The sequence below is a fragment of the Panthera leo genome, chromosome B2, assembly GCF_018350215.1.
Source record: "Panthera leo isolate Ple1 chromosome B2, P.leo_Ple1_pat1.1, whole genome shotgun sequence".
Lineage (NCBI taxonomy): Eukaryota > Metazoa > Chordata > Mammalia > Carnivora > Felidae > Panthera > Panthera leo.
Window position 1 is genome coordinate 111,246,060 of NC_056683.1, and position 21,327 is coordinate 111,267,386.

The 21,327-nt window shown below is 35.6% G+C and overlaps 1 protein-coding gene and 1 long non-coding RNA gene across 5 annotated transcripts in view; one reads left to right on the forward strand and one right to left on the reverse strand.

Moving 5' to 3' along the window:
- NKAIN2 (sodium/potassium transporting ATPase interacting 2) overlaps positions 1-21,327 on the forward strand; it is a 980,716-nt gene that overhangs the window by 330,411 nt on the left and 628,978 nt on the right. The window lies entirely within an intron of this gene.
- Positions 1-21,327, reverse strand: part of LOC122220354 — a 75,420-nt gene that overhangs the window by 11,101 nt on the left and 42,992 nt on the right. For both annotated transcript variants that reach the window (XR_006202814.1, XR_006202815.1), the window contains 3 exons: positions 19,094-19,236; positions 18,694-18,757; positions 13,211-13,385 (listed from right to left, as the gene is read on the reverse strand). This is a non-coding gene — a long non-coding RNA (uncharacterized LOC122220354). The remainder of the gene's footprint in view (positions 1-13,210; positions 13,386-18,693; positions 18,758-19,093; positions 19,237-21,327) is intronic.

Genomic DNA, 21,327 nt, shown 5'->3' on the forward strand with positions numbered 1-21,327 from the left:
TAAGTGATTTATAGTTCATATCACTGGGCCCATGATTCTAAGCTCCATTTTGATAACTATCAGGCAACATATTTCAAAATAAACTTCCTCTCTTTTTTAGCTTGACCATTTGTGGCACTGGGCAAAATAATAGGTGCCCTGTGAATGCATGACTGACTACCTGCTAGAAGGCTGCTATGGCCTGGCCCATACAAGGGGGTGGAAATGTAGAACATGGGAGGGTTTGAAACAGGGAAGGCTCTTAGAGCAACATGGTTATGTTGGGGAGGGAGAAAGCTACTGAGGAAGAAGTAGGAATACTCAAAAAGGAGACAGAAAAGAGTTCAAGTACATAAAGATGAGCTAACTCTTGTTTTTCGTAAAGTGTTTTTTAAATTACTCTTTTCTCATGATTTTTCTTTTTCTGATATTACACCCTAGATATATTATGGAAATCAAGAGATTTGTGCATGGATTTGTATTTAACATTTATAGCAAATTCTAAAACTCTCATTTCAGAGATTATATATCAGTCATCAAGCAATGGATGAGAAAAACCATTTAGTATCACTTTCTGATACTGGACTGTGACACATTATATAGAGAGTAGCTTCTCATTTTCTGATAATGACTTTGTGGTCCTAGTCATATGCTATAAGTAAAAGTTGACTTGTCGGTTACATAGAACCTAATAGCAGGGACTGAGTTCTTCAGTGTGTGTTATCCTTTCCTGTATATTGCCAATGACTCAAAAACACTCAAAACTGCAAGGAGATGCCATTGCATTTTAAGACAAAATTGATTGCCTGATCAATGTTAAGAGATGTTGAGAGAGCGAAATCTAAGACTTTACTTTGGATTATTGGATTGTCTAGTTGTTCTCATGATGCAGGATACTGATTCATCAATATCACTGGCCACTTAGGATGAACTGTCACAGACCTCCATGTACATTATGTTATTACTATCTTTCACATTTGGAGGATGCAGATATCGATGTTGCCATACTTGTTTGTCCTGAAAATGTCCACAGTTCATTGAATTTTTAAAAATAATGGACTCCATTAATCTTATTTTTATTTATTTCTAATTCTAAGAAGGATGGATTTAATTGAAATATTATACTGGAAAAGGTGCTTTATCTTTGTTTTTAGTTGGGAGAGAAAAGATGTTATAGCATCTCCATTTGTTTATCAATATATGCAACTTCATTGTCTTTTTTTCAGTAGTTACCTCAACAAATCATTTAGTTTTAATGTCATTTATAAAGATTATATAAGTTATTGTACTTCCTGTTACAAAGCAATATTAATGGAAACAGTTAATGGAAATTTGAATCATCTAAAGTATTCAGAATTTCAAAATGATAAATCTATTATTTATTAAGAATAATAGTCCTGCAGTTTAATATAGTAACTTTTTTTTGTTTCCAATTTTAATCATTCAGCCTCTTTCTTTGTACTGTAGAAGGGGATACAAATGTTAACTAAACCAAGAATGTGGATTTCCAAAAATGCCTTCTACTCCTTTCTATGTATAGGCTCATTTCTTGCCTGTACAGAAAATGGAATTGAAATAATTTTTAGTTTTTCTTTGTATCTTTGTCTTTCTTTGTATCAGTTTTTTTCCTTCTTCAATTCGCTTACACATAACTGTATGATTTAGTAAACATTGTTCTTCCAAGTTAAGATTTGCAGGTGATCTTGCCCTTTGCCACAACATGGATGGACCTAGAAGGCATTATGCTAAGTGAAATAAGTCAGAAAGAGAAAGACAAATACCATGTGATGTCACTTACACATGGAACCTAAAAAATAAAACAAATGGACAAACAAAACCAAAACAGACCCAAAGATACAGAGAGCAGTCAATCTGGTGTTTGTCAGAGAAGAGAAAAACAGGGAGATGGGCAAAAGAGAGGATTAAAAGGTACAAATGTCCAGTTATAAATAAAGACAGCGTGCTGCAATATACAGCATAAGGAATATAGTTAATATAACAACTTTGGTGAGAGATGGTAGCTAGGTTTATCATGGTGATCACTGCATAGTTCATATAAATGTTGAATCGCTGTGTTGTACCTGTGAAACTAATATAGTATGTCAACTATGTTTCAGTTAAAAACCAGGTGATATTTGCTTTGGGAGTATTATGGTGGTGGAAGTTGATGGCTCTGGGTCTTTTGATCATTGTCTATAGTTTGCTTTTCTTCTCAGTGTTGTCTCTAGTTGCCTTTTCTTTTCATACCCCAATCATAAATAGAGCTAATATCGTGGAGTGAGTTTCTGCACTTCAAGTAACAGATAATAGGCACCTTGTATCTATTCCATTGTATAACTAAAACATTCTTTTTCATTTATATTGATTTTGGCGACTAGAATTCTCTCCTTATTTGAACGTCTATAGCTAAGTCATTCCATCTTTTAGCTGTAACAATGTTTTATCTGCTAGATTGTCAATTCTAAATATTTTTAAACATCAGTGACAGTAAAATATATAGAAAAAAGCCCTTTCCATAAAGAGGCAAATTACACACAAAAATATATTTGGGTATTTTATAAAGGTTTTATAATAGCTTTTTATGATTGAGTCAGAACTTCGTTTTCTGTGGGGGTATGCACATGTACACACACATGCATCCAGGTGCACACTGTATGGATTATTTCATTTTGCCTACATGATACCATTACCTACAGTGGCCTTTCTCTATTCCTCTTTATTCTCCTCTATAAATCTCAAATTACTCTTTAATATGTGTTTATGAGCTATCAATTTTTATTCCCTCTGTATTTTAAGAAGGCAAACACAGTTAAGTCAAGATGACTAATGGGATGGTGGGGAGAAGTATGAGCTGATAAAAATTAAATAGGGGACAAATGATTCCCCTTCAGAGCCATCCATTTAAAATAGCCAGTTATTATGAATAAAAACAGCATTATTAAACATTTCTTTTAATTAAATTTTATAATAGAGACATTTACCCTTCTACCTTCTAAGTCTCATGTTATCTACAGTATGCTTCAGTAGGCGTTCACAATCTGGGAGAATATTTGAGTTCCGGAACCTTGTACAGGAAGGTAGGAATCTTATTTTATATGCTTTAACATGTGAGATACATTTTTGCAAAAAAAACACAAAAGCCAATCAGTCATTAGCAAAAATCTGTTTCCATCATCTTCTGGGAATACTCTTTCCCCTTTCTCTCCTCTGAGAGTTCCCTAGTCTGTTCTGCTTCCTACTTATTCAAAAGACTTACATGTTTTCTTGATTTTTTTTTTGAAACCTCAACTGTCTTTTCCTCCATGTACCCTCTTTCCTGGTCAACTTGATTCTTGCCTCACTGAGAAAATTAGGGCTAACACAAACCTCCACAAGCTTTCATCATCATATTTAACATCTATCTGTGATTAAACTGAGTCTACTATTGATGAATTGTTCATGCTCTTGTGGAAGGCCACTCCCTCCAAAAGTCTCCTAGAAAGTACTTTGTTTACTCAAGAACAGTGGTCTAGCAGTTATTGTTCAGTCCTCCATAACAATAGACAAATGCAGTACAATGCAATGTTATTTCTTAAAAATCAAAATCTGTTTACGTACTGTGACAGATGATTTAAGATATGTTTTCCAGTTAGAGAAATATGCATGTTGTATATATGGAAGAGGATATATGTTATATAATAAAAATATGTACTATATGTTATAGACATTATCCAGCATCAGGGGTGTAAGAAATAGTCAGAAATGGCTTCAAGAAGGTAAGACTTGAACTGGACAGTTATGGATAGAGAGATTTTGATACGTGAAGAAAGAAATCAAAGCAGCCATTCCAGGCAGGAGACACAGCATGGTCAAATATACAGAAATGCAAAGGAGCATGGTATAATCAGGGTTCAAAAAGGAAGTCTGACTAAGCTAGAGGCTTCATGAAAGAGCTCAGAAAGAGACATGGTAGGAAAGGAAGCTTGGATGCTACTTAATGATGCCCTTGAATTCCAGGATGTATTCAATAGAGATGATAGTAGAATGTCCACATGGAAATATCTGCTAATGAATTTGTATGTTTTTTTTTTTTTTTAATCTGAGATTTTATAATAGGATATGCTTAGATTCATGTTTCCTTTGATTTTCTGTTTGGTACCTTCCAAACTGAGTTTGTGTGACATATTTCAGGATTGAGGAAAAACACGCGTTGGTGGCATTGAGGCAGGTGGTACTCTGAACTGCGGTAGAAGCCTGAGCACATCCAAGTTCTCCTCATTGAGATGTGTGAGGGACGGACCTAGTCGGGATGGGAGGTTTTTCTCAGTGAACTCCAGTTGAATTTACTCGTTAGCCTACCTGGGCTTTCAGGGTCCCAGCATGAGACAGCAGGCCCTGTGAGAAGGCACTAGGCCTTTTAAGAGAGGAGGCCGAGGGGTGCCAGGTTAAACATCTGACTTGGTTTCGGCTCAGGTAATGATTTCACGGTTCGTGGGTTCAAGCCCGGCATCGCCACTGACAGTGCAGAGCCTACTTGGGATTCTCTCTCTCTCCTCCTCTCTCTGCCCTCTCTCTTTCTGTCTCTCTCTCTCAGATAAATAAACTTAAAAACAATTAAAAAGAGAGAGGGAGAGAGAGAGAAAGAGGAGGTTGATTGTTGCCATTTCATGTAAGGACAGGGCAGAGACCTGAGAGTCATTTTCACCTAACCAGCTATGTCCCTTACTCCCCTTCTCTGACTCTGTCATTAGCATACTAATTCATAGCGTAGAGCATTGATGTCTAGTAAAACTTTTTCTGATGATGAAAATATTCCATAATCTATGTGGACACTGAGCACTTGAAATGTGGTGAATGAAGTGTTTAAAAACTATTTTTAAATTCAAATCTAAGTTGTCATATGTAGCTATTGGTTACAGAATAGCATAAGGCAACTATACTTGCATTTAATGAGCATGTATCATGTGCATGGCCTAATCTAAGAACCTTACATGTACTAACTCATTTAATACCTATAAGAATCATAAGGAGTAGGCATTATTATTTTTTCCCATTATAGACATGAGAGGACTGGGCAGAAAGATTTAGCAGAGGGAGGAAATGACAAAGTTGGGATTTAAACCTAGGCAGTATATCCACATAGCTTAAATAACTGTGCTGTCTCATCTTTAAACCCTACACTAATCTTGCTCTTCTTTCTGTGCTCACATTCATTCATTTGTATATGTTATTACCATCAGTGATGTGAGAGAAACTATTTTATGCATAAAATATGTTAGCAATTCCTCTTGAGGCTTTAATGCTCACTCACTGCTGCCTCTGAAATAGCATAGGCTCCCTTAACGTGAGAATCACTGAATAGCTTACTGACCATCATACCGCTCCCCAAAACAGTGCCTCTGAAACTTTAGAGTACATCAGAATCACAAATAATACAGGTGGTTGTTTCTGATACAGGAGGGCCAGGATGGGCCTGAGAATTTGCATTTCTAACAAGTCTCCAGGTGGTGCTGATACTACTTTCTGGTCTGGTGGCCACAGTTGGAGACACACTGCCCTAAACCAAGTTTTGAATCTGATGCCAGGCTAATTGACTTTAAAACAGAATTGTTAATACTTCTCAGATTCTCTCAGTAAAAGCCATATGTTTCATTGTTATTTTTTGTCTTGTCTGTTGCACAAATACGTAATGTATTCTCTTCTTGCCAAGAGGTGAAAATACAATGAAAAGTGAGGAAAGAAAGAAAAGAATAAAGGAAGAAAGTGTGAGGGAGGGCAAAGCCAAGAAGCATGAGAAGGCACCAAGAAAAATGAAAAATAATTGATTTATATAACTGAAAGTCTAGATTACATCAAACCATCTAAGATCCATGCAGGGGTTGCCATCTGGTACTCACCAGGAAAAAATCTTGTCACAAAGCTATTGTGATCAGAATACTTGGGAAAAAAATCAGATTTCATTGTTTATGATTAGCGTATATCTTCCTTCATTTTCCATGGTTCCTGCTAATCCATTTGTTTTCCAGGTAATGTTTTACACATTTATAGACTTTCCCTCTCAGTGAGACTTTTCAGTTTACTATTCCAGATTTAGGACAACAAAAAATGGAATCAAAACTTGGTTGCTCCCCATCTATTGGTTTTTTCCTTCCTCAAAATAAGCTTTATTTTCACATTGACTGTCTCGATATTGTGATGATGGTGGCATCTGTCAGCTTCAGGCTTACATGAATTTTAGTCTCTGAATTTCAGTGAAAAGAGGATTGCTTTTTTCCCCAGTTGATTTAACAGAGGTCCATGGTGAATCCTGATTGGCCCTGCTTTAGTCACGTGCTCACCTCTCTAACCAGAATGGCAGGGATTGGGGTAAAAGAGTAGACTCTGGCAGGAGAGAGACTGTGTGTGCTGGCTACTCAAAGTAGAATTAGGGTACTATTAATTATCTGTGCACCAGTGGTAGGACTCTGGAAAAAAAATGCACCAGGTATTCACTCCACAGGATATGGACCCCAACCATATTTTGAATTGTAACCTTGATAATGTTGTCCTTTTTACCTGAAATATAGCATCAATGTACTTATCAGTATAAGAGGTTTATTAGTAAATACACTGCCTCAAAGCCTCATCCATAAAAACTGTTATAGCCCCTACTTGAAATTAATGTTCCTTACTTTTAAACCAGTAGGACGTTCTACTAAAATATCTCCCATGTGTACCCAACTTAAAAATAACTTTATATATATAAGCTCTCTTTCTCCTATATTTCCAAGCATATGTAAACAGGAGCAGTTTTAATGCATTACTCCATAATTAAAGTGAATTAATGTTTGCATTCATTTTTTTAATGGGTTTTTGTAGAATGTTGATCTCTAGTGTTAAATCTAGCACCTAAGATCTTTGGGCTCATTTTAATTTTGAATTATTATTCGAGGGCAATAGTCACGTATGTTTTAGGAGAATTTTTTAAAAAAATAGAGATTGGGATTGCATTCATATAAAAATATATAAAATAATTAAATGAAGTACAGAAAACAATATTATATGTTTTCCAGGTAATGGCAGGTAGAAACTGATATAGATGATATTATCTGGGGTGTAAACTCAGGACAGTTCCCAAACAACTAAATCTAATTGCTTGTTCAGTTAGTGACAAGAGACATGTACATCAGCACTTACCAGTATCCTATCATGGCTTGATGTCTGTCCAGGTTTTATCACAGCTTGGTTAAGATCATCAGTACTGACAAAGACACACTAAGAACTGTGCTAGTTCTTACTTTCCATGATTTTTAGAATATCTTTTTTAAAAAAATTTTTAATATTTATTTTTGAGAGACAGAGCACCAGTGGGGAAGGGGCAGAGGGGGAGGGGTGGGGTGGGGGGAGAGACACAGAATCCGAAATAGGCTCCAGGCTCTGAGTTGTCAGCACAGAGCCTGACATGGGGCTCCAACTCATGAATGGAACCATGAAAGCATGACCTGAGCCAAAGTCGGAGACTCAACTGACTGAGCCACCCAAAGGCCCCTATGATTTTTAGAATATCTTAAAACTGAACCAAAATTCCATTAGCTTTATCCTCCACAAGAAACTTTTATCTGAGTTAGGTTTTAAAAATTAGTTCCTCCACCAAATTATAATTTGGAAAAAGTAGGAACTATGTGAGAGGGGTAGTTTTTAACCTAAAAGCTAGTTTATATTACTATTTTTTGTATAAGGATTTGCATGATAAATAACTTTGAGAAATTAATGGGGGTAGAAAAAAATGGTCTGTCTAAATAAAGTGGCATAGATTTTTTTTTATTTAAAAAATAAAACTTTCCCGTTACAATTGATAAAAAGTTAAAAATTGGGGGCGCCTGGGTGGCTCAGTTGGTTAAGTGCCTGACTTTGGCTCAGGTCACGATTTCATGGTTCATAAGTTTGAGCCCTGCGTCGGGCTCTGTGCAAACAGCTCAGAGCCTGGAGCCTGCTTTGGATCTGTGACTCCCTCTCTCTCTCTCTGCCCCTCCCCCAACTTGTGTGCACATGTGCTCTCTCTCTCTCTTTCTCAAAAATAAACATTAAGAAAAGTTCAAAATTGAATTTAATGCATAAACAAAATTACTAAATTACTCTGAGATTTATGTATAAAATCTTCTTTATGATATTTTCAACTATTTAAGTTTCTTATATATATTTTTTCTGACATTGCCTTGAATTGGTTTTCATCTTATTCTTCCTTAAATAGTCTGAAGAATGTAGAAGAGTGGGAGAAGCAGGGTATTTCCATTCTCTTCCCTTCCTCTGGGAAAATGCAAGTTGAGGTCACAGTAAAGCTTATTAAAATATAAATTTTATAGCCAAAACATGTAGCATAGTTTTAATATCTGTCTTTCCTAAGATGACAAAATTTCAAAAGTTAAGATCTCATTAATTTCCTTTTTTTTTCCACTGGCAAACAGAATTTCGGAGAAAATCAGCCAACACTTCCTAGTTGGTATCACAAGTAAAATTCATTGACATTAGAAATAGGAACTTTAGAAGGAAACTGGCAATACTGAAATTCTTTAAACTGAAACTAGTTATAATATAATATTACAGTGATGAAACAGCGAAGCATCACATGTTACTATTAGATCTCAATCTTCACCTTCAATCTTTCTTCTGCATAATCGAAAATGTTGCTACGGCCTCAAGTAAAGCCATATTTTGGTACCAAGGATAATGTGAAAGCTAACAACAGTTTTCTTAGTGACTGAAAAGCATGAATTTATAAGACATATCGTATTTATTCATCATTTGAAAAGTTGTTGACAATTCTTTTGCTGTGAGACAATTTGCTATCCTTTATCAGATACAGGTAAAACTTTAAAAAGACATGATCCAGGGATGCCTGAGTGGTTCAGTTGATTAAGCATCTGACATTTAGGCTCAGGTCCTGATCTCATAATTCGTGAGTTCGAGCCCCCTGTCAGGCTCTGTGCTGATAGTGAGCTTGCTTGAGATTCTCTTTCCCTTTCTGTTTTCTTCTCCCCAACTCGCTCACTCTCTCTCTCTCAAAATAAGTGAATAAACTTATTTCTTTCTTTAAAAAAAGAAAGAAAAAGACATTGATCTTTGCAGTGGAGTTTATGAGCCCAGTTGTAGAGATATTGCCTTCCTTTCTAAGAATGATCTGAAAAGTGTGCTGCTTTTTCACTCCACCAGTTCCTTTCTAGACTGGATTAATGGAAAGAACTTTGAGAGTGACTGCTATCTTTTCATTGACTAACAGTGTGACCTATATAGCCAGGATACTCTTTGGACCTTAATTAACTGGCCTCTAAAATGAGGCATTTGAAGCTATTATTACATTCCTATCCAACTCTCAAAAATGTGTTTATGTCTGTATTATATTTTATTACCTTAATAGTGTACATTCATTGTAGAAAAAAATTTAAATTACAAAAAAAACCCCACCTAAATTAAAAAAAGAGAGTGGTATCTATAGTTCCTTCTGCAACATAAAGTTGATTTTATCATTATCTTTCTAGTTTGACTCCGCCAATCAGGCATTCTTGTAATGAATTTTTTTCTGTAGAGACATCTCAAGTCATTAATAATATTTGTAATATTATGGAGACAAGACTATGGCAGTTCAGCCTCACAACCTCAGCTTTTATAATCTTTTCTACAGAGAATGATTCTTCAGGTATGACAAAACTTGTCATAGTGTCTGCTGTGTGAGGTTGCTGTGAATGCTTCACTGAGTTGACAAAGCAAGGGATCCTGGAAAATTAAGGCACTAGGTGAACTACCCCTAGCATTTATCCTTTAAAGATGTGAGGATCCATATACCCTTACTGAGTCAGAAATGGGGGAAAAATCAAGATTTATGACCTTAGTTTTCTGGGAGCAGTGATGATTGTCTATGCTTGTTTCAGGGGGATTTATAAAGAAAAAAAATTTTTTTGCTCTAAACATTTTAGACTGTTAAACAATTTTTGTAAGAGTTTATTTTACATTGGATTTGAACTTTATATAGTCAAAAAATTCAAATATATTTAAAATAAAACAAAATATTCACTGTTGGGAAGTTCGATTTAGCTTACGAGTCTGAGTCCACTTTCCCTTTCTGTGGAGAAAATCTCATTTTTTTAAAAAATTTTTAACGTTTATTTATTTTTGAGATGGAGAGAGACAGAGCATGAATGGGGGAGGGTCAGAGAGAGAGGGAGACACCGAATCTGAAACAGGCCCCGGGCTCTGAGCTGTCAGCACAGAGCCCGACGCGGGGCTCGAACTCACAGACTGTGAGATCATGACCCGAGCTGAAGTCGGACGCTCAACCGACTGAGCCACCCAAGCGCCCCAAGAAAAGCTCATTTTTATCATTGGTAGTAAGTTAGTTGTTTCTGGTTTGAATTTTAATCAATTTTGGATTAACATGGTCAGTTCATATTCTTCCCATTCTTTCTTGTGTATTCTTCCCCTCCCCCACTCCTTTTCTAGGAACTTCTGGGTTCAGGAGCATTTTACTAGAGTTCAGGTGTGGGAACTGGGTTTGCAATTTATTCTTAGCTACTTCCTCTCACTTCTGGCTTCTGCTGAAGTGTGACTTATCAGATCAAGAATGTTTCCCTTTGTTCCTTCTGCATCTACTGCGGAGGTGCACTTCCCACTGTGACCTCAGATTTTCAGGTCCATCTGCACTGTGTCTTCTTGGACCCAACCTCAGTGTCTCTTCAGATAATTTTGGTCTTTCACCAAGTTGACAAGTCTCTTGACCTCTCAAAAGTCTCAACTGTTCTCCCTTCACTGTGTATGTTGGCTTAAAGGAAACACAGACTATGTTCAGGCCCTACCTATGCACTTTCCTCAAACAATGGTTTTCTAACACATAGGTGCTATGTTGTAAGTTCTCTGTAAAGAGTTCCAGTGCCTCATATGGCATACTGGACGACTCTTCTGCTCCGCAATGACTGATACTTAGTGAGGTACATACTGGAGTTTCAGTGGTCCTACCTCACCTCCACTTTGAAGTTCTATAGTGGGAGGAGCCCTGAGATCCATCACCAGAAATCTTCCATATCCTGTAAACGAAACATTTATTCTTTCCCTACCCTCTGGTGAAATTCTTATCACCTTCTGATGAGAAACATCTCTTAGATAATAATGAATTCCTTTCCACTTCATGTTTTGGATGTGCTTATATTTTAAGTCTTCCAGGACTTAAATAAAGCAAAACAACAGCAACAGCAACAACAGCAACAATATTTTTCCTCTCAAGTTATTTTCTTATAATTGAAAACCATGGTATTCAAGAATATTTGTTGCTTCTACTAAAAACTTTCCCAACTCCTTTAAAGAGTTGAAAAGCTCAGAAATTACTGTTCTTACTTTATCAGCCCTCCCTGAATGTAGTGTATTTATTAACAAAGGATGAGAGAAGGGAGAAATTAACTGGAAAAACCACACAATTGGATATCAAAATGCTGTCAGTTAAATTTACATATTCTATAAATGTTTGAATTAATATTTTTTTCAATTATTTTCATAAAGAAATTTAGATTTTATGATTCTTATTTTCAAGAACAGAAACCCAATTTATTATATTGTGCCTGGAGGAAGAAAGAAAAATAATTAGGTCATAAATTTAGGGATGCCTCTATTTTAATTATAGCAAATCTTATTTATAGAGTGTTCATTTTTTTCTCAATTACTATTTTTGAATTTTATATGCATTATCACAATAGTATGAAGTAGATAAATATTTTTTCTTCCATTATATCAATGAACAAATTGGGGAAAAAGAGATGGAGTTAGCCAAGGTGAATCAACAGATAAATTGGAAAATAAAGATCCAAATCAAAGTTTCTTGACTCCAAACTCCTGTACTTGATTATGCTATATTCTGAGAAAAGGACTCCGACTCAACCTACTTCATTTATCTCATTACACACTTCCCATGAATCTCACGTCGTTAAAGTCTTCATAGCACTTATCAAATTCCTAAGCGCATAAATACAAATATATGATTAAGTGGTTTCAGAATGCAATGTTTTTAAGTTTAAAAAAGTATCAAAAACCACTCATTATTAAAATAAATTCTTCAAATATCTCACATCTACATAGGTGAATATCATGAAGAGAATATTGAACAAAAATACAAATCAAAATACATTGATTCCACTTCAAAAATGTCAAAACTAGCAAAACTAAATATGTTAGTTAGGAATACATACATATGTGAGAACTAGTGAAGAAATCAAGGGAATGTGTAAATAGAAAATTCAGGAATGTGCTCTGGAGAAAAATGTGATTGGGGAAAAAGTGAGAAGGATTTAAAGGTATTGTAAATGTTTCATCTCTTCAATTGGATGATGGCTACAGTGATATTAGGTTTTTATCCTTTAAACACCAAATGTATGTTATATCTGTTCCTTTTTGTGAGTGATATATTTCACAATAAAAAGTAGCATTGTCACGCAATTACATGTTTACTAGAAATACCTTTCAAGATTTTGTAGGCTGGTCATACAGGTAGCACTTGCAGTGTTCTTTGGCTATACTTTAAATTGGGGTTTCTAAGCCTTGGTACTATCGAAATTTTGCTGGATGTTTTTGTTGTTGTTGTGGGAGGCTGTCCTGTGCATTGTAGGACAGGTAGCAGCATCTTACCCACTACCTGCTAGTAGCACCCCTTCAGTCTTGAATCTTGTAAATCAAAACTGTCCACAGGGTCGCCTGGGTGGCTCAGTCGGTTGAGCATCTGACTTCGGCTCAGGTCATGATCTCACGGTTCGTGAGTTCGAGCCCCGCGTCGGGCTCTGTGCTGACAGCTCGGAGCCTGGAGCCTGCTTCGGATTCTGTGTCCCCCTCTGTCTCTGCTCCACCCTTGCTTGTGTCTGTCTTTCTCTGGCTTTCAAAAATGAATAAACATTAAAAAAATTAAGAAAGAAAGAAAGAAAAGTGTCTACGGATACTGCCAAATAAGCATAGGCAGGTGGGAAGAGGGAGCAAATTGTCCCTGGTTGAGAACCACTGCTTTAAAGTCTTGTCTTCCCTGGTAATATTTGTATTTTTCACCACTTTCGGTGTATTTGTACTTTGCTGTTTCACCTCCTTCACTATGTTATTGTTACTTATTAGCACAGGATGCAACATGCGGGTGGTTTTTAGAAAACATTCTCTGTAACTTTTTATAGCACATTGTGCATTCATTCAGGATACACTGAAAAGCCTGACATTCAGATCCATCATTGTAAGTGTTCAGGTCATCCTTACTAACCTGAGAGCAGTAGACAATAGTGATTCCACCTATGGATGGCTGCAGTGTCACTTTTGACTGGTAGTGGTTAAGGGTCACTTCTGAAGAATGAGCTCCACTGTACATGAATGAGTTGCAAATATGGAAGCAGAAGCAAAAAAACCTACACAGAATAGTGATAAGATCCAGTTTCTGCCTAGAACAAAGGAGAGAAATAGACTGAAATACTCAGAAGAAAGATTTACTTTTCCAATGGGATTCTCAAAAGAACCCTGAGAATTGATTATATAACCTTATATATTTTGAGATTTAATTAGGTAGTGTCTGTGGAAGAGAACACACACACACACACACACACACACACACACACACACACACACACACACACACACACACACTCTGAGCTCCTGAAAGAAAGATGCTATCAAAGTGACTTTTATTAACTCTGGTAATTTTGAAACATCTTCAGCTGATGCATGTTTGCTGTTGAAGCTTGTTCATTTTCTCTCTACAAGCTAGTCCTTTTAATCCTTCAGTTTAATTGGCCATTACTTGCACTAGTAAAGCTATCAGTAGGAAGATATTTTGAAGTAATGGAATACTTAAATTTCAGTTGTGCTTCTTTTTCATATAAAGGTCTGTGAATAGTTCCATATACGAAAAATCCCTCTCCCACCTCAGAATGAAAGCCCATAGCACCATAATCCTTCCCCTGGACATAGTTTTCTCTGTCATTTCTAGTGCAGCTCCACTGTATACGAATTGAGTTTATAATATTTGATACAGATGTTCTATAATTATTCCTTCTAAATTTCTGATTTCTGAGTAAGTGCCCTTCTTCCTGTTTATATTTGGGGAAAGGCTTTCACTTGTTCATTCTTTTAACTTCTTTAAACTTTTAGAGAACCTGTATTAGGCACCAACTTTCTGCATGAAATTATAAGATGTGACATTAGAGAAATTGCATTTTTGTAATTAATATCTCATTTTAAATAAGTTTTAAGGAGGTGTAAGTCACATACCATAAAATTGATTTTTAAAAATTCGTACAATTCAGTGCTTTTTAGTATGTTCACAGAGCTGGGCAACCATCCCCACAATCTAAGATTAGAACATTTTCATCACACCAAAAAGAAACCTCGTATCCATTAACGTTCGTTCCGCCATTCTCCTCTCCCACCGCCTGGTAACCACTAATTTACTCTTCTGTCTCCATAGGTCTGTCTGTTCCTGACATTTCCTACAAATGTAAACATATAACACCTGTTTTGGGGGGCTGACTTCTGACTTCTGTCATTTAGCACAGTATCCGTACATGTTCATACATGCCTCAGTGTTTCATTCTTTTCTATTGTGGAATAATATTCCATTGTATAAATGTGCCACATCTTGTTTATCCATTCATTGGCTAATGGGCATTTTGGTGATTTCCACCTTTTGACCATTATGAATAACGCTGGTATAAATATTCACATACAAGATTTTGCATGGGTATGTTTTCATTTCCTTTGGCTATACAACTGGGATGGACTTGCTGTGGTTACTTTATTTTACAGATTTGAGGAACTATCTTTTCCAAACTGAATGTACCATATTATATTTCCACCAGCAACACTGAGATTGAGGATTGCTGTTTTTCTACATCTTCACTGGCACTTGGTATTGTTGTTTTGATTATAGCCACGCTAGTGAATAGGAAATAGTGTCTTGTTTGATTTTGTTTCTCTGACTTAGATGTTAAGAATCATTTCGTGTTCTTATAGGCCATTTGTATGTCTTCTTTGGAGAAGTGTCAATTTAGATCTTTTCACATTAAAAGAAATGGGTTAGTTGTCTTTTAATCGAGTTGTAAAAGTTCTTATATATATATCTTATAAGATATATCTTATATCTTCTTATATATAGAAGTCCTTTATCAGATATGCAATTTGCAAATTTTTCTTCCATTCCATGGGTTTTCTTTTCATTTCCTTGGTGGTATCATTTGCAGCACAAAATTCTCTTTATTTTGTATTTATTTTTTTAATTTTTAAATGTTTGTTTATTTTTGAGAGAGAGACAGAACATAAGTGGGAGAGAGGCAGAGAGAAGGAGACAGAATCTGAAGCAGGCATCAGGTTCTGAGCTGTCAGCACAGAGCCTCATGTGGGGCTCGAGCTCACGAACCAAGAGATAGACCTGAGCTGAAGTTGGACAGTCAACTGACTGAGCCACCCAGGTGCCCATTTTTCTCTTTCTTTCTTTCTTTCTTTCTTTCTTTCTTTCTTTCTTTCTTTCTTTCTTTCTTTCTTTCTTCATTCCTGCATTTGGGGTTATACCTAAGAAGCCATTGCCTTAACCGAATGTCACAAAGATTTGCTCTTATATTTTCTTCTTCTTTTTTTTTTTTAATTTTTTAAATGTTTTTTTTTTTTTTAATTTATTTTTGAGACAGAGAGAGACAGAGCATGAGCAGGGGAGGGGCAGAGAGAAGGGGGACACAGAATCTGAAGCAGGCTACAGGCTCTGAGCTGTCAGCACAGAGCCTGATGTGGGCTCAAACTCACGGAGTGTGAGATCATGACCTGAGATGAAGTCGGACGCCCAACCAACTGAGCCACCCAGGAGCCCCTATGTTCTTCTAAGAGACTTTATATTAACTGTTAAGTCTATGATCCATTTTGAGTTTATTTTTCTTGTGTGTATGTTGTAAGATAGGGGTTCAATTTTGTTCTTTTTCATGAGGTTATGCAGTTGTTCTAAAACAAATTTGTTAAAAAGACTGTTCTTTTCCCATTGAGTTTTCTTGGCATCTTTGTCAAAAATAAATTTGCTATAAATGAGGAGATTTATTTCTGGATTCTTGATTCTATTTCATTGATCTGTGTGTTTATTTTTATGCCAGTACCACGCACTCTTGATTACTGTAGGTTTGTAGTAAGTTTGGAAATCAGGATATGTGAGTATTCCAATTTTGTTCTTTTTCAAAGTGTTTTGACTATTCTGGGTTTCTTGCACAGAAATATCCTTTCTTTTCCAGTGTTCATTGTATTTCTACTTGGGAGAGTCTATGGTTTCAAAAGAAAACAACCAAAAAACCCTACACAACATGACAAAACATATTAAAATGAATGTTTCCTCCAAAAACTCAGACACATCTATTTTCTGGATACCACTAATAAATGGTGTATCATTCTATAAATTATAAATGCATGTTACTTTATAAATATTTTATTGTACAAACATCTCTGTACTTTGATTTATGAGTTAACAATATAACCCAGAGCCTATGCCACATCCTAATAGACTATAGAATTCCATTATAATGATGAACTGCAATTGAGTTAATCAGTTCCTTAATGATTGATATTTACATTAATTATGGGTTTCTTTGCTATTACAATCAATGTTGTAATGAACATGTTTCGTTTATGTATCTATATGTTTGTATAAGCATATTGGTAGTAAGCTCATTGACTAGAAATTGAATCCCTAGGTCAAATATATGAGCATTTTATATCTGTAAGCCTGCCAGACAGATTATATTCATGGAAATTTTTGAGGATTTTAAATATGTTTGTAAGTGTCATTTGTAATTCTTTTCCTGTGAAATCTCTACTCTTGCTTTCTGTCCATGTTTTTTTTTAATTTTCTTTTAATTTTTTCAATGTTTAATTTTATTTTTGAGAGAGAGAGAGAGAGCAGGGGAGGGGCAGAGAGAGAGGGAGATACAGAATTTGAAGCAGGCTCCAGGCTCTGAACTGTCAGCACAGAGCCTGATGCAGGACTCATACTCACAAACTGTGAGATCATGACCTGAGCCAAAGTTGGACACTTAACTGACTGAGCCATCCAGGCCCCCCCTTTTTATTTTTATTTTTTAATGTCTGTTTTTGAGAGAGAAAGAGACAGAATGTGAATGGGAATGTATTTCAAGTATTTTAAAAAGAAACATGATTGGGTGAATTTTATCACATGATTTTCTTGCACCTATTGAAATAATCATATAATTTTTCACTTTTACTCTTTTGGTATATTATCTTCACTGATTTTCATATATTAAAAATTCTTAATTTTTTTTATGTATTTATTTTTGAGAGAGAGAGAGCACAAGTAGGGGAGGGGCAGAGAGAGAGGGAGACACAGAATCTGAAACGGGCTCCAGGCTCTGAGCTGTTAGCACAGAGCCTGATGCAGGGCTCAAACCCATGAACCACAAGTTATGACCTGAGCTGAAGTCAGACACTTAACTGAGTGAGCCACTCAGGCGCCCCTAAATTTTCTTTTTTTTTTTTTTTTTTTTTATTTGAGGAATAAGGACCTCTTGGTCATAATATTCTAGTTAAGTTCCATGAAATATAAAATGTTTACTTTGGCCATAACTATTAATACCTCACATGAATGATGTCACTGGACATTCATTAAGGAAATGTCTCAAATTATGAGAATGTAACACTCTGTCACTCTGTTCTTTTCATACTCGTGCTTTCTTACTTCCTCTTTATAAGCAAGGTGATTCTTTCCCTCCTTTTTAAAGTTTAAAGTCAATATTCATCACCACTGAAAAATGTGTATTTTGTGAATACACAGAGCACTATGGGATTGCATTGTTTGGATTTAATGTCAAATTCTGGAACCTCCTTGAAAATCACATTCTTAACTGAAAAGATTATCTGACAGATGATAATACATAATATCTGTCCAAAAATAATAAACAAATATTGTTATAAATGTATGAAAATGGGCATTTCAAGTTATTTGTTACAGTATTTTGGTCATAAGGTATTAATTGGGAGAGATTTACAGAAATAAGATTTTTGATCAGAGCTGTAATATTGAAGCACAGTACCTTGTCACATGGCAGGCAAGGGATTGTTTCAGACATTAAAAATAAAAGGTTGAAAACTGCATGATGAGTTTTGAGTTTTGACATTTCAAAATTGCTTGTTGTTCTAGATTAGAAGCCATTTGAATTTAAGCCACTAGTATGTGAGATATTTTTGGTCATACGTATTTACATATATATGTATATATATGCATATATATGATCAAAATATAATATAATATAATATATAATATATATTTATATTTGTGTTAGCTATTCCAACATCGAGCAGGGTGTGCAGAAATTTGCTTAGGAAATGTTGAATGAATAGCAGGATGAACAGATGGATGAAGGAAGAACTTGGAATTTCCAATTGGGGAAATCAGGAAATGGCAATAATGAGGGTTTTACTCTAAATGATGAAAGCATAGACCTATAATTTGTGTTGTCTTTTTTGCTATACTGTGTGAGGGGAAATTTTGGTATAATTTAACAATTGCATGATATGGAGATAGGTGGAAAAACAATTTGAAGGAAAATTAAAAAAAAACACATTATACTATTGGCTTCTGAATTGGGAGTATTGATGTGATGGCACATGATGATAGAGAAGCAGATAACTGACACATAGTGAGTGGACAATTACTAAAGCTGTTATTTTTAAGTGTACGCGATGGGCAAAGATAAAAAATGAACTCACGTCATATGTCCCGAAGTGCCTTTGGTTTTAAATTGTACATCTTCAAGATCCTTTGAACAAGGCCCTAGTAACAATGAGAAGCCCAGAAATGCAAATATTAGGACAAAGGAGGGAAGAAAAAGGCCTAAACCTAACATCAAATCTGGTGAATAAGTGGAGCAAAAGGACATTACCTTGCTTTTGAATAGGATTAAAAGGCTGTTTTTGGCAAGGTGGACATTGTGAAATAGAGGTGCTTTCTATTTGGGAGAAATATTTGTTTTTAGAAACTTGGAGGAACTAGGATAGGGACCAGAGAAGAGGAAGTAGATCATGGGATACTGATGGATGACTAAGGTGCAAAGGAAAACCATAAAGGGGATGGATTTCATGTTTCTTTCTAATTCATGTAGCTTTTTACCTGATCTTCTCCTACCAGAGTAGAGAGGGTTTATATCCATGATTCATGCATGTGTAAATATTTATTGAACAGCTTTTCAGTACCAGGAACTGTCTTAAGTACCAGGATTTCAATAGTGAGGAAGATATACGAGGTCTGTCATTCTAAAGAGAAAAGAGAGAAAATAAACCATCTAGGATAAACACACGAACAAGATAATTTCTGAGAGTGAAAAAAACTGCTATGAACAAAATTAATAGAGGGATGCCATAGAGACTTACAATTAAGAACTACTTTAGATTGGGTACTCAAGTGAGTCTTTTCTGAAAACCTGACCTTTATTCATGAAACATGAATAGTCAACTATAGAGTGATCTGGGGGCGAGAATATGCTAGACAAAGAAAATGGCAAGTTGGAGAGCATTAATGCATTGTTTAGGGATAAAAATAAATTCAGTGTATCTGGAAAAGATTGGGTGGGGCAATGCTAGCACAGCATAGGTTTGCAGAGGTGGACAGGGTAAGGCAGATCCCATATGGCGTTGTAGATGATTGGAAAGAGTTGGAATTCTACCTTAAATCAAAGATGAAATTGTTGGAAAGCTCTAAAGAAGAAAATGAAAAAAATCCAGTTTACATTTTAAAAAATCATTTGACTGTCTTGTAGAGAATGCAGAAGTAGAGGTAGGGAACTTGGGCAATCACAGCAATACACGTGAGAAATAATGGGCTGACTAAAGCAGTAATAAAAAACATGGAGATATTCCTGGGACATACGTTAGAGAAATGGCAACCAGGTTGCATAGGGGTAGGATAGGATCTGTGTTTAATAAGAAAACAAAACAAACCATATATGTAACTCTCTCTCTGAGCCCAGCATAGTTTTCTTTCTTATTGATTACAATTATATGCATGCCCCTATCTACTATATATTGATAGTTTGATTATATATTAAGAGTTTTTAAAAACCATTTAAGAAAGTTCACAACTAGTTGTGTTTTCCCTTTTCTTTTTGTGTGTGTGTAATAACCTTTTCTGTCATTCTTCACAAATGGAATAATTAATCCTATAAGAGGTAGAACTATTGTTTTCTTTTTGAAAGATGGGTGAAGTTGTTTTTAGCATACAGAACCATTGCTGAAACTAAAACTCCTTTCTTTCATAACTGATATCTCTGTGAAGGGATGACAATGAATGGATGAGTTTATCAACTCTTTTCCCTTTACTTACTATTGTATTTACTCCATTCTTGATAATGTACTTGTGATTTTCAAACTTTTTCATTAGTGGCTCTAACACCCTCTTGAGGTTTTCATTTTATTTTTATTTTTAACAATCTAGCTAAGAGGATTGTCTGTCATTTCACATTGTTTATGTTGTTCATGTTGATTTCATTAATGTAAATGGAAATTAATGTGGGTGTGGGAGATTGTTTCACTTCTTCTTAAGCTGTGATTTCCTTCTGGTAGTTACATTTTTTATGTTAATGAATACAACCTGCTTACCATTTTAAAGTGGGCTAAGCATGAGAACAAATTTAATTAGAGATGAAAGTGATCCATTTGTGCCCATGTTTACTCAAACTACCTAGATTTGAAGTTTTATGCAAAAGCCTGCATATCAAAATTCCCATACAGAATCCAGTATGAAGAATCTGTCTTTTCTCCTTGTGTTAGTTTGCTAGGGCTTCCATAACAAAATGCCACATAGTGTGTAGCTTGAACCACAGACATTTATGTTTTAACAGTTCTGGAGTCTAAGAGTTCAAGATCAAGGCGCTGGCAGGGTGGGTTCCTCTGAGGCTTCTGTCCTTGGCATGTAGATGAAATGGTTACTGTCTTGCTGCCTCTTCACCTAGGCTTCTCTATGCACAGGAAACCCTGGTGTCTCTCTGTGTGTTCCAATCTTTGTAAAGATACCAGTCAGATTAGATTAGGCCCCTTCCTTACAACCTCATTTTAACTTAATCACTTCTTTACAGATCCTGTCTCCAAATAGTCACGTTCTGAAATTACCAGAGTTAGGCCTTTAACATATGAAGGGAGAGGAGCACAATTTAGCCCATAACCCCACTGAGAAATGGAATGAAACAAGTTAAAGGTATGACAGTGTGCAAGAAAATGTTAAATCAAAATAGATTTACCAGTCCAAGAATGCTATTATTATCTATCCATATAATTAAAATTTCTAAAGTTTTGGGATGAATAGAGCAAAGTTAAGCACTTAACTTGAACTAACATTTGCTGTTTTATTCC